Source organism: Otolemur garnettii, unplaced genomic scaffold (genome assembly GCF_000181295.1).
Source record: "Otolemur garnettii isolate 467f Iridium unplaced genomic scaffold, OtoGar3 scaffold00086, whole genome shotgun sequence".
NCBI classification, from domain to species: domain Eukaryota; kingdom Metazoa; phylum Chordata; class Mammalia; order Primates; family Galagidae; genus Otolemur; species Otolemur garnettii.
Genome location: NW_003852481.1, coordinates 429,093 through 440,903, shown reverse-complemented (window position 1 = coordinate 440,903; position 11,811 = coordinate 429,093). Strand labels below are relative to the sequence as shown.

Below are 11,811 nucleotides of genomic sequence, written 5' to 3'. Positions count from 1 at the left end.
ATCATAACTTTGTACATTGATGCATTTATGGGGATTAGGGTACTGCTTTGATACACAATGTGAAATGTTTACATTTAACTAAGTAACACATCCATCACAATTATACTCATTTCTTAATAGTTTTGAAATGTACCATTGCATCATGCACATTAGCTGAGGTCCCCCCAAATACCCTCCCTCCTCCCATGTCCCCCCCTCCCCTCCCCTATCTCTCCTCTTGGTATGTGTCTGGGGTCAATTGGGTAATCTGGGTAGAATGGTCCAGTGTTAGAAAAGAAAATCTTATACTATCAATTAAAGTGAGCTGATGGTTCTTTTGATATAAGAATATTGATTACATTTCATTCTAGGAGCACAATGAAAATATAATACCTATTTTCATCAATTTAGGTGAATTAATTTTACGTAGGTTTAAGTTTGCTTTTCATTTTGTGGTGATTTTTTTCTTAATCTGAGTCTTGGTTATTAAAGTTTTAAAAAATAAAAGACAGAAACTGAAGACTTCTTGTCTAAAAATGACTTGTTTGATAAATAAGATTAGAGATAATATAAAACAATAAACTTTTTCTATAAAAGACCAACAGTGGCTTCTGACTAAAACCTCAAAGTTCTAATTTAACATTAGTAATATTCCATTACATTGCCAATGTTAGGCAGAGATTCAGCTAATTACCTAAATCAATTCTGCAGTGGGCAGTATTGCTCTAGTGGGATTATTACCTCGACAGAATGGCATTTTATTTAACAGACAGCATGGACTTCATATGTATCCATTATCTGTGCCTGAAAAGCAAACAACTTTAAAAGTTAGCAATTTCTGCAAGTACAAAAGTATACATTTATTGCATAACATGGTAGTAAAATTTGTCGATACATTATGAAAATCAAAGCATTTTAGATAAAGCATCAATTTAACTAGACATTGTTAGAGTATATTAAAATGATATGTAATCTTCAAATCATACAACATATATTTTACACAATATTAACAAACTTCACATTAAATATTAGAGGAAATCTAGGACAAAGAGTAGAAATTTTTTTTCCGGTTTATTTTTTTTTGGCTGGGGCCAGGTTTGAACCCTCCACCTTCAGTATATGGGGCCGGTGCCCTACTCCTTTGAGCCACAAGCACCACCCTAGAAATTGTTATTTCAAAAACCTCAGCAACTCTTTTTTTCTATGCTTCAAATTAAGGGGGGAAAATGCTAGAATTATTATTGTGGTGAATAAATAGAAAAGCAATTTCTTCCAAAAGACATTCTAAGCTATAAAAAGTTCATTCACATCTTGTAGTTCTTTATTTTTTTTCCTGGTTCCCCAAGAAGGATACATATCTTGTGGTTCTGACAGTACTATGCCCTAAGTATAGGAGGAGACTCTGCTGCCTTTATGAATTATTATACAAAGGATGCATATGGATACTTAGTCTTGATATAAGGGAGTAGTTAGTTACAAGGTGAAATTGACTTCTCATCTGTAACTGAGATGGCCACTGTCATGAAGGAACCCTTTGTACACAAAGTACTAAAAGTTAATTATAATCATTAGGGGAAACAGGGCCACATCTCCAGAGGTAGAGCTATGTAGCTATGTAGCTGATAATGAAATTACTTCAATCTTTAAGAAAACCTTTTTTTTTTAACTTTAGGACAACATGAAAAAGACAGTTGATATGGCAGTTTCCTGGTGACTGATGAGAAATTTGGAATAATCTGTTTTGTGAGAGAAAGGACCATTGGATGGTGAACTAAGATTGCTCTAAGTTGCTCTAAGCAATTTCTTATAGGTAAGTTAACATGATGGAACATACACACCCATTTTTAGTGCCCATCCCTTCATATTGGTTGGCAAGGCCTGATAATCTGTTCCTAGGTAAGGAGATGTATTATTGTAACCTGTAAGTCAGGAGACAGGAGAAAGGTCCCATGGACGGGAGGAAATAAACCTAACGTCATATAAACTATAAATCATAAAACATGGGACAAAAATATGCAAAAACTCCTGGAAGTAAGAATACCCAAAGGCAATAACTATCTCAGAAAGCCTGGCAGCCACCTGATTGGATACTGTATTCTGTGGCTCCTTATAACCTGTCAAACTCTAAATCACTCTCTCAATTGCCAGACTACAAACATCAGAAAAAGAATGATTTATCAGTAATTTTTTCTGGCTGACTGTAATCTAAGAGGCAGGGCGACAGGGAAACATTTCAGGGCAGAGGGGCCATGCTTTGATCACATGCTGGTAACAGCATTTGAGTAACTGAAAAAGGACAGTTGGGTTGTGGTCTTCTCCTAGACACTAAGAGAGTGAATGCCCTCAGGAGGTCAACTAAATAGGAAAAGTTGCATTTCTGAATAATGTTCCTAGAACAGGCACCTTGGAAAGGGCAGACTATTAAAACATGCAAAAAATTTTGTCACCTACTTGTTTGGGAGGCTTTTCCTTATTAAAGCACAGGATTGGGCCTGCCATGTGGCTTCAGAGACACTAGCAGAGGGCTAGAGAAAGCATCTTCTGCAGAACAAGCATGACTTATGTGAACCGTCTGTGAGATGAGCGTCCTGAGACTAGCAGGGCAGCACAAATGAGGAACAAGGGGCTGGGGAGATGGGGGAGGTTGTACAGAGAAACCACCCACATGTTATGGAATGTTTTCTAATAAGTAGCAAGAAAACTGCTCCTAATCCTGAGAAGACTAGGATAGTTTTAGCAACCATTTCCTTTCCAACCATTTCCCTCACAGCTCTTTTTCCTGAAGCCTCTGCAAACACTTCATCATAAAGAGAAAACAAATTGGCAAATAAAGCCAACAAAAACTGACCTTATCTACCCAGAGGGCCTGGAATACTGTTTTCTCCACCCTAGCTGAACAAATGGCCTAATTCTGGGAATCTCTAAGGTCACGTGACTATAAAATGCCACAGAAATGGACACTAGCTTCAACTTAGGGAAAAGCTTTACATGATTTTTTTTATTTCCAAACATGCTTTTCTTTTGAATGCTTTGATAGTAGCATTTTCCTTTATGTTATTCTTATCCCAGTTTCTGTTCTTGTTGACATCAGGTTCTTATTGTGATTAAATGTCTTTGGTTAAATGTTTGTGCCCAACATTGCAGACCCTATAGGTTGTGAGTCTGGGCTGGCCACAGCCTCCATAGTCCAAGAGCAGGCTGAGGTTCCTTCACAAGGCAGAGAATCAGAAGAGCCCCGGCCACTGTGATCTACCTCCTTGTGTGACTTCATAAACACGGTGAGTCTGCTTTTCACCAGGCTGAATGGAGAGCTACAGGGTCCGTCTGAGTCCTGGCAGGGGGGAGCAGTACACCACAGTCCCTCAGCTGCCCTTAGGGGAATGTCGTTCTGTTTCTCTTGCAGTGAGTTGTCTTCTGCAACACCAGAAGCATTAGGAGGTGGCTCCAAGGGTCCTTGTAGGGAACCTATTTTCTTTTCCTCTGGTCTTGCTGCCTTTGCTTTCTTTCTGAGAGACCAATTTTTCAAACTGGCCACACCATTTCTCAACCACGTGGTGGGATGGAGAGTTACAGAATGTGTTTGTGGATGCCGCTCTTTGGTGACCTTTTCTGTGTACGACAGGCAGCTGCTGTCCTGTCCTGTTGAGGGACCGGGCAATTCAGAAACAAGGCTGGAACTGCCATAGCTGGGCGAAAACTTTTCCTGTTGTCTTTGAGCCTGAAAAGTGCAGTCTGTTGGAGAGGAAGTTTCAGTGGGTGTAAACACGGAGTGTTCCGAAATCTGAGAGAAAGCGCTGTCCTGGGAGCTCCCTGGTGTGCCTGACGGGGAAGTGCCTGGAGACGATAAGCTGGAATAGCTAGTCCTTGGGCAGAGGGTTAATCTTGGGGGTAAAACCTTCTCAGTGTTTTGGTTTGTGGCACTACTCTTGCCCACCTCAATCCCTAGGATCAAACTCTGATTAATAAATTTGTCCCTCTATGTGCAAAGACATATCCTGTTTGAGGTAATCCTCCTTTTCATGCAAGAGAACCGATTCCTAGCTGCTTTTATGCCTTTAGTTAGAACAAATCCCCCAGAGAAGGAACAGTTGCTTTTTTGACCTTCTGTGTTGGGCTCTGAGCAATGCTAATGTATCCTTAAATTCTTGAGGGCAAAAAATGGCCAATAGCTTGGACTTATCAAAAGTTCCATAAAATTTCTTACATTACCAGGCAAGCTTTTAAAATTTCAGATTAATGAGGGTAAATAACCTAGGTTACAATGTTTGCATCTGTTAGGTAAGGTCCCACTCCCAGGAGGTGTGCCACACACCCTTGCCTTGTGCCCATTAGGTAGGAGCACACCAAGCCCTGTCTCGCCTCCCCTTTCCCCTGCCTCCTCCTCCCTACTCCCAACTTGAATTAAATTGAGTTTTTCTCTTGTATGGGCATATATTAGTTCATCCACGGGCCAGACAAGCTTTTCTTAATATTTTGATTCATGAAATTTTTCTTGCTGGTATCAGTACTTTTGAATTTCCCCTTCCTGAAGGGATTGATTGTATATAACATAGTCCTCATCTTTTTGAAAAAGAACTACATCCAGCTGGACTTACATAGCTTTTTCTGATAAAACTCCTGATATAAGAAAGCTGTGAATCTAGGTAGTGGATATTGGGCTCTGAGCAGTGCCGGTGTCACCTCACACTTTTTTGGATATCTGTGGCAGCTGTGGACAGATGGTTGGGCGTGCAAGATGGGGAGTTGGCAGGATTCTGCAGCAGGATATTCCTGTACACTGTAACATCCACCAGCTTGGATTCAAGAACCTGTCCCATTTAGGCATGTTCTTGGTAGAATGGTCTGAGTAGAAGTAGCTCAGGTTTAAAAGGTCTTACACCTCAGGTTGGTCAAGGTCGTAGTCACTGATCATTAAAATAGAGTCCATGTTTCTGCTCCTCTGGGCAAGTTTCTTTACTGTATCACTGCATGGGGCATCAACATCCTCATTTAATTCATTTCCCAAGCTTTTATATGAGGAGGAGTCACTCAGTTGAAAGAGAGAAATATCTGTCAAAAAAATCAAACCATGACTAATAGCATAGATAAAGCTCAACTGTCTGAAAAATAAACTGTGGTGCTTAGTTTAATTCTGTTTTCATGTAGGGTATTCAAATTCCTTCTCTCAAGAAAGAAGCAACCTTTACAAACTTCCCAAATAATTAGTACAGAATAAAAGAAAAAACACCTATTGGGGTATTCTAGATCATCTCAGGTCCTGATGAATGAGCTTTCCTTAAGTAATGTTTTCTCAAAACAATGAACATGTCAGAAGACCCAAGAAATGGTGAAATATATGAAAGAACATTCCTAGATTCTGAGTAAGACTCTGCCTTCTAATGTGGCTTGCTAGTCGTTATATGTAATAAGTCTAGTGTTGGAGAATCCATTTGCTTAGCCTACCAATTTCTCTTTTACAGAGTTCTTTAATACCCATTATCTTATTTAATATTTACAACAAGCACAAAGACATTATTTTTATCCACATTTTATAGATGAAGATACTGATGTTCAGTGGCATGGAGTAACTGGCCAAAGGTAACATAACTAGTAACTGGTGGTACAGGAATTCCTATTCCAGAAGGCTATTTGTCTTTGAATTCAGTGTCCGCCTATACCAGAATGATGCTGGTTGTTTTCAAAGCATCTTATAGCACATTAGAATTCTGAGAAGTGTCTCGGGGACCAGTAAGAGGAAGGAGAGCAAGAAAAAAGCCAGGCCTTCCTCTACTGCCTCTGGGCTTTCTATTCTTACTATATATATATTAGGGTTCCTCATGCAGTTTTACTGTTAAAAAAGTCAAAACCATCATGTAATGGCATGCTGCCACCAATAACTTCTTCAAAGTTGAGATCTCTTCTTATACATTGCCTTACCAAACTGTTAACATACCCTGACCTATTAGCAGGTCTTCTGGAAAAGGACCAGAAGTCCTGGGCCCCACTGAGCCAGGTCAGAGGCCCCCTTCACCTCAGCTGCCGTGGATGGGCTCCAGGAACACCACTGTCCCAGCGTCTTCACAGACATGTGACTATATTTCACAAAAACCAATTATTCACAATACCTGAGGCATTTCCTCTAGTGTCACATCTCCCTGAAACCTCTCTGAAGAGGGAAGTGATTTTTCCTCTAAATATCCTATGGACATTTGTCAGTCAGAAATGTAAAACCAGGGTAACCTATACCAAAAAAAAAAAAAAGATAAAAATGAAGTGTTAGTTTTCATATAACATGTTTATAAATCATATTCCATATATGAATTCTGATTTTAGCCACAAAAACACAAAAGTATTCTGAGAAGAATTCATATCCGATTTAAGAGTACACCCAATAGTTCTCCCTGAGAAACTACAGTATTTTCAAGAGTAATTGGGACATTGGGTGTAGAAATTCATTTTAATCAGGGGATTGAAGTTATTATGTGTGGCTTTGGCTTAATGTTAACATTTTATAACAATGGCTCTCTGTCATCAAAATTAGAGTAATTTCAAATATTCTCAATAGGTGTTTGAGATGAAGAAATATACTTTGTTATTAAAATTTTAAAACATTATTAGACAAAGACTTCTGAAAAGTATTTCTTATGTATAGGGCAGGATAGCACAAGCTTGTATAGAGGGATCTTTGCACATGTATCCTGAAGGAAGGAGGAAGACAGCTAGAAAGAAAGTGTGTGCTTTTCCGGACCAGTCTTGACCCACGCACTTGTTCCGCATGCACCGCCTTGGACTGTGCTCACTAACTAGAGGTACTTGAGGGAAGAGATAAGAGTGTACCAGGCAGCTTTGTGCCTGGTTTCTTTCTTGCAGTAGCTGAGGCCAAGGAGCAGGAGATGTTGAGAGCAAAGGAATGATATCTCCAAATATTTTATTAACTGCCAGGCACTGTGATTTTTAAGTATTATCATCATTTCCACTTTTTAAGATGAGGGCACTGTGGGTCAGTGTAACTGACTTTGCCCCAGATTATACAACAGTCAAGTGGTGTGGCTGAGAAGTAAACTTTGGCTCCAAACTATTACTGGTATTTTTTTTTAGTTTTAAAAATTAAATCAGCTGCTTTCCCATCATTCTAGTTTAAGTCAGTCATAGCGTTTAGTCTCCTTATAGGTAAAAGGGAAGGAAGTCAATTGCTTTTATTTTGTGCTTGACAAATGACTATCCTGTCATCTACCAGGGTAGAATAAAACATCCCATTGTTAGTAAACTCAAATTCATGATGAAGTGTACTTAAGTTATTTAAGAAATCATCTTTCAGGATTAGTACCCCAAATTTCAGTTTCATAAGTGGGATTCAGTTCTCCATAGTATAAAATGAAAATCTTTTTTACCTGGTTTGTAACCTCATTTTTTAGTTCTGGGCTGCAGGAAGTAAGAGGCCAAAGAACACTTGGAACAATACATACCCCTAAGTTGAAGGCATCCATTATATTGGATGAGGAATTTTGCTGAGTATTGTGTAAATCCTGAAGGATACCTCCGGAGAACAACATTGGCTCTTGGAAGCTGGTCTAATAGCCTAAACACAGAAAAACGCACTCTTTTAAGCAAAGCATTTTATTAAAACTTGTAAAACAAACAGTGCTGACTCTGCATGAGGAAGAGGATGAATCACGAACCCAGCTCAGAGCTGCAAGTTTCAGTTAGCAGGGTACCCAGCAAGTGAGGGCTGCCTGGACAGAAGCAGAAAATGAATGCTGGGGATTTTTTTTTTTTTTGCATTTTTGTACACTGTCTTAATGAAAGTATAAAAAATACAGAAAAATGTCTTATCCCCCCCCCAAAAAATTTTAAAATGCCTGAAATATTTTCCTGCAACCAGTGCAATGTTATTTAAACTTAGGCACATCCTGTAATATTTCAAAATATTCTTAGCTAAAACCCACGGAAAAGTTTCTGATAAAATTAGACAATTAAATTTAAAATGCTCCTTTATTTCCAAGTAGCAACACAGGAATGCTGTCTCTTACTGAGAACTCAAACCTCGGCTATAAAGACGTCCAGATCCATTCTGAGAGTTTATGCCCTGCTCCACAAGCTTCTAGGGTTGATTTTGTCCCAAATCTTATCTCACTGGTATCATTTTCACATGTTAGTCAAACTTATAGTAGCATATTTTGTACTGTTTGTCCCATTTGATAATTTATAACGGATTTTTAAATGGTTATAGTCACCGAAAATGATTTTTACTCATATCCAGAAAACGCATTTAAGCTGATATTCACGATAGTTGCTTTTTTCAATAAGAACAATCAGCAACCTAGAGAAAACAAGGTAGTTTGTAACTTTTGTTACACAAATAGCAGAAGAACCTTTCTTCAATATAATGGATTTACAATAAGTATAGTTTTTGTAAGGATAAACTGTGAAATAGACAAAAAGATGACTGGATGTGTTCTGTGGAAAATAAGGCAACTAGTATGTGTTTCTGGGATATATCATGGGGGTCCCTTTACAACAGGAGCTACTTTACAACCCTGTAATTTACAGATAACTCAGTAGCAATATGCTGAATATTTGGCTAAAGACTTAAACATTTTGTCTGATGGAGAGACAACCGATTCCTCTGCACCTGCCCTGATAGAAAAGGCCAGTTTTGCATCTTTTTTGTAAATTCATTTCAGTATTTCTCATTCATCTACATGAGTTGTGATACTCTGAAATCTACAAAGATGGAGGCAACATCTTACTGATTACCTTATCAATTAATAATTTAAACAGAATGTCTTACATGTTCACATAGAATATATGCATGACAGCCATAACCTGTTTTTAAAATCACCCTTTAACAGCTTATAGGATATATATAATATACACACACACACAAATAAAATGCTTTGCACAATGAGCATCCAAATATGGAATTCGATGCTATCTGAATGGTTTACTCCAAAGTAGAATGAAAGTGGAGATAGTATTTTGTTACTTGGCTTTAGTTTCTGGCAACTTCAACAGCTATACTATGTTCCTCCCCCTTTAAAAGATGTCTGTCAATAACAGTATGTGGATAATTCATATTTGAAAGTTGCTCAGAAAAGAAAATACACTAAACAAGCACATGGAAATAAATAATACTGAGATTCTTCAGTTTCCACAGAACTGGAAATATTGCTTTTTGTTAGTGGGCATTTCTTTCCTATTCTCTTAGAATGCGTGAAATATTCAGGAGTAGGTGGACTGAGAATTGCCCTTTGCATGAGTAGAAACAGTACATTCTTTGTGATCAGACTGACTTTGCAACTTCTGATTTCATTGACACTTTCCAAGGAGTTAACCAATTCTCTGCTGTGCTCCTGCAGTTCCCTTCAAATATCTCTTGTATAGCACTGATTATACTGCATGATTACTGTAAGTATTGGTTTATTTGTCTTTACCAAACTAAATTCCTTGAAAAAAGGGAAAGGGCGTTTTCTCTGTATGACTTCAGTTCAATGAATTATATAAGGAGTTGTCTGGTTAGTTAAATATTTACCAAAATTAAGACTGTAAACTGTATACTGGGCCTATATTATTAACTACCACTTATTATTACCATATTATTAATTACCACTTACAGAATTACAGCTCCTATCAGTTCAGATATACATAAGCTGTATAATGTTCTAGTAGTCCATGTTAATAAGATTTGAGGAAAAACAGTAATAATGTCAAGCTGTCATAAATCTATTTGTAAACTAGTTTCCATGAATACTCACTTTGATTTTTAAGAGACAAGTTTATAAAATATAAGTTTTTAAAAGAATTTTTGAGACATGGCCACATTAGAAAAATTACATTTGAATTGAATTTATTTTCTTTTCATCATTTCCTTAATCCATTACACAGACCCAGTGATTACAGAGAACTGATGAACAAATATTTCCAGGAGTATTTCATAGGATACCCTACATAGGTGAAAAAAAAGCAAATAGTTTAAATCATTATTCTTATGCCAAATATTCATTCAAGGAGTCAGAAAGAAAATATTTTGTTGAAAAGTTATTAAGTGATCGCTTTGTTGGACCCTGGCTCAAAGGGGTCCAGTAGGTATAGAGCTACACCCCAAGAATCAGTCACCACACTCCGTCGCTGCAAACCGCAAGAGGTGTTTATTCTGGCGCGCGCGTCAGGGTCCCTGAACCCCGCTCGGAGAGGAACTCCGCTCGGAGAGGAACCCTGGACGGCTATTACAGGCTGCTTATATAACTTAGGATAAACTGTCAAAACAAGGGGGTAAACTGACAAAGCGGAGAAGACGAGGCAGGTGAGCCAAACTGCCAAGTCGGGGGAGGGGAATGGAATGTGGGGGAGGGGGCGTTGGAGGGAGTCTGTTCATAGGGTCTGTTCATAGGAAACAGGGAGAAGCCATGTTCAGGGGGTTTCTGTCTAGGGGTCTTATTAAACAGGGGAGGGGTCTTTAGGAGGACTCTTGGTCTCAACATTCCCTCCTCTTCTCTAGTACCTGGTCTTAATCTTAAGACCCTAGGCACGCTGTTGTTGTTGGTATTGCTGGGTAAGTATAAGGGCTTGAGTTACGCTAAGCCTTTCCCGAACAAAAGCAAACAATTGGAGAAGTACACAAGGGCCAAAAGTAAGGAGGAGCAGGAGAATGAGTAAGGGTCCAGTTATAGCGGAGAGGAGGGTAGTTAACCAAGGGGACTTAGTGAACCATCTCTGAAACAGGCCTTGTTGGGACTCTCGGTTACGCTGCCTCTGCGCTAACCGGTCTCTAAGCTTAGACATGGAATCCCGAACAACCCCGATGTGGTCGGCATAGAAACAGCATTGTTCTTTAAAGCCGCACACAGGCCTCCTTCTTTCAAGAATATAGAAGGTCCAAACCTCTTCTATTTTGCAAAACTACCTCCGACAAGGAGGTTAGAGATTGCTCCAACTTGGTTATAGATTCCTCTACTGCCTTTAGATCTTGGTCTATAGCTGACCTTAGCTGCGTAAAATGTTGGTTTCCCTGGATGAGGGCTGCTGCTCCAGTACCTACCCCCGCTGAAACCCCAATACCCAATACCACAGCTAAAGTTAATAATATTGGTTCCCGCTTCTGCCTCTGGGAAAATCGGTTGTCGAAAGTGTATCCAGGGTACCAGTAAACTCGAGGGAGTACATGTACAAGTAGGCAGAAATCCAGAGACTGGTTAAAGATGGAAGCAGACACACAAGGGGTGAGGCCAGTATTACAGGCCCACCAGAGGTCTAGAAGTAAGGGACGCAGGAAGGTAGGAGAGGGGGGGACCGAAATGGTAGAATTACATAAGTTGGAATAGGGGAGGCTTGGAGTCCCCAAACAGGTCCCTGAGCCAGATACTTCCATAAGAGTTAATTTCCGATGTTCACTCCAGTTGCAGAGGTCGGGGGAAGAGGAGTTGGTAAAGTCACCACTGGTGGCTACCCCCTAGGTAACTTGGGATCTGAGGCCACACACAGCCAGCAAGATTCCGTAAGGTTGGGGTTTGTTAAATTTAGGACCGTGTAAGATCCCTGGATTAAATCAAAAATCCGGTTAGAAAGGGGGAACACGGGACGGAAAGGCGAGGGAATATTGTTGGGATTTGGGGAAATGGTGGAACGGGGGAGGGCTATGGTTGAATCCTGGGGAATGGGATTCGGACCTATTTGCTCCTGAGGAATGTAGTTTGGGCCTATTTGTACCGGGGGGTACAGATCTTTTACCTGGACCCTAATCAAAAAGACGTTACCTGGGTCTTCATAGGTACTATATAGTCTTATACCCCACCGTTTACCGATTTCCCAGCCCTGCACCTGTTCCCCTTTTTCAGTAAACCTAATGCTTACGAT

At 39.5% G+C, this 11,811-nt stretch overlaps 2 pseudogenes; both read right to left on the bottom strand.

Annotated features, from left to right (window-relative positions):
• Positions 1-3,097: 3,097 nt before the first annotated feature.
• LOC111721739 lies at positions 3,098-4,308 on the bottom strand (annotated as a pseudogene).
• Positions 4,309-4,413: 105 nt separating this feature from the next.
• LOC100947896 lies at positions 4,414-9,836 on the bottom strand (annotated as a pseudogene).
• Positions 9,837-11,811: the final 1,975 nt, after the last annotated feature.